A 1,902-nucleotide genomic window follows, 5' to 3' on the forward strand; every position below is an offset into this window, starting at 1 on the left:
GTACATTCCAATACTACCACCAAAACCTCCTAGTACTAGCTGTGAGAATCAGCAGGCCCACCTCTCATCCCTAATACCTTGAAAGCACATCCGCCTAGAGTTACAGATCTTGGTTCTTCGGGGCTGAGGATGCAGATTTTGGGAAGATGAGGAATTCTATTTTATTTTAGTGAGAAATAGTATACACCTGGCTCTGGGGGTCTACGCAAAGGATAGGACTAAGGAGAGGGAAACCATCAGTCTCTGTAATATGGACCTCTATGTAGAAGATAACTGTTCCTCATAATTATGACTTGGAGTGGGGCAACAGAGAAATTAATGTGATTTAAGTTAAAGCAAAGTGTCAGGTTCACAATATGCTATAGATGGAAGGGATTTCAGCCATCAGCAAGTCTAATTCCCTCATTTTACAGATGAGGAAACTGAGGCCCAGAGAAATTAAGGTCACTTGACCAAAATTACAAAGTAAGTAAATGACAGAATTTAAACCCAGGTCTGTATCCTAAAGAGACCATAAAAGAGTGAAAAGAACACAAATGTGCAAATATGTAGCAGGTCTTTTTGTGGTAGCATGGGACTGGAAGTTTAAGGAATGCCCACCAGTTGGGGAATGACTGAATAAGTTATGCTATATGAATATTATGGAATAGTATGTTCTGTAAGAAAGCAGGATGATTTCAGAGAGGCCTAGAGAGGCATGGACTGATGCTGAGTGAAATGAGCAGGACCTGGACATCGTTGTACACGGCAACGCACGATTCTGTGACGATGGGCTCTGATAGATTAGTTCTCAGCAATATAGTGATTCAAGGCAATTCCAGTAGACTTAGGATGGAAAATGCCATCTTCCAAAGAGAGCACAATGGAGCCTGAAAGTTGACTGAAGCATAGTATTTGCACTTTTTGTTTGCTTGTTTGCTTGCTTTTGCCTTTTCCCTTTTGGTCTGATTTTCCTTGCACAACATGACAAATATGGAAATATGTTTAAAACGATTGTATCTGTATAACCTGTGTTAGATTGCTTGCTGTCTTCGGGAGGGGAGAGGTAAGGGAGGGAAATTGAAAAATTTGTTATTTAAAGTCTTACAAAAATGAACACAAAAACTATCTTTACATGTATTTGAAAAAATAAAATACAATCGAGAAAAAAAAAAGAATCCGAATTCAGGTCTTATGACTCCAGTTACGTTGCTCTTTATAATACACTCTGGCCTGCCCGCGGCCCAAATATATGCCTTTACTTGGGACGTGACTTCTCCAGCAGCCCAGCCAAGGCTTCGGCCCTAGGAAAGCACCCGCCGCTGGGTGGAGGGGCCGGAAGGAGGGCCAGCGGGAGGTTAGGTGGCTGTGACACCCCGGACAAGTCACTTCTCCCATCCCATCTCGGGGTTCCTCGGCACTCCATTGCTAGGGGCTGGATTGGAGGAGGTTATTTATAGGTCCTCTCCAGCCCTAGGACCCTCTCGTCCTACGGTAGCCGCGCAGCCCCACTCCTACTCAGTCCCCTCTAACGAAACGGGCAGGAGGCGTGCGCTCCGGGGGAGTCGGGGTGTGGTGAGGGGGGAGCGCGCGCAGAGAAGGACAGACGGGGGGGCCGTGGGGGTTGGCGGGTAGGGGGGGACGTCTTGGGCCGAGCCGCGCGCGCACCCGCTGCCCACGGGCTGCGCGAGGTCCGGCGCCGAGCGGGAAGACGAGATTGCTATTTCGAGCTCGCAGTCCTCGTCCTCTCCCGCCTCCAGTCCCCCTTCGGTGCACACTCTCCCGGAGAGGAACCTGACCAGCCTGCTAAACTTGAGGGGGCGGGGCCTGGGCGGGGCCTGGATGGGGCGTGGGGGTGGGGAAGAGCCGGGGGGCAGGGGGGCGCAGCCGCGGTGGCGGCGACCTCCAAGCCTGCCCCTCTCG

The sequence above is a fragment of the Sminthopsis crassicaudata genome, chromosome 1 (genome assembly GCF_048593235.1).
Source record: "Sminthopsis crassicaudata isolate SCR6 chromosome 1, ASM4859323v1, whole genome shotgun sequence".
In the NCBI taxonomy this organism is placed as follows: domain Eukaryota; kingdom Metazoa; phylum Chordata; class Mammalia; order Dasyuromorphia; family Dasyuridae; genus Sminthopsis; species Sminthopsis crassicaudata.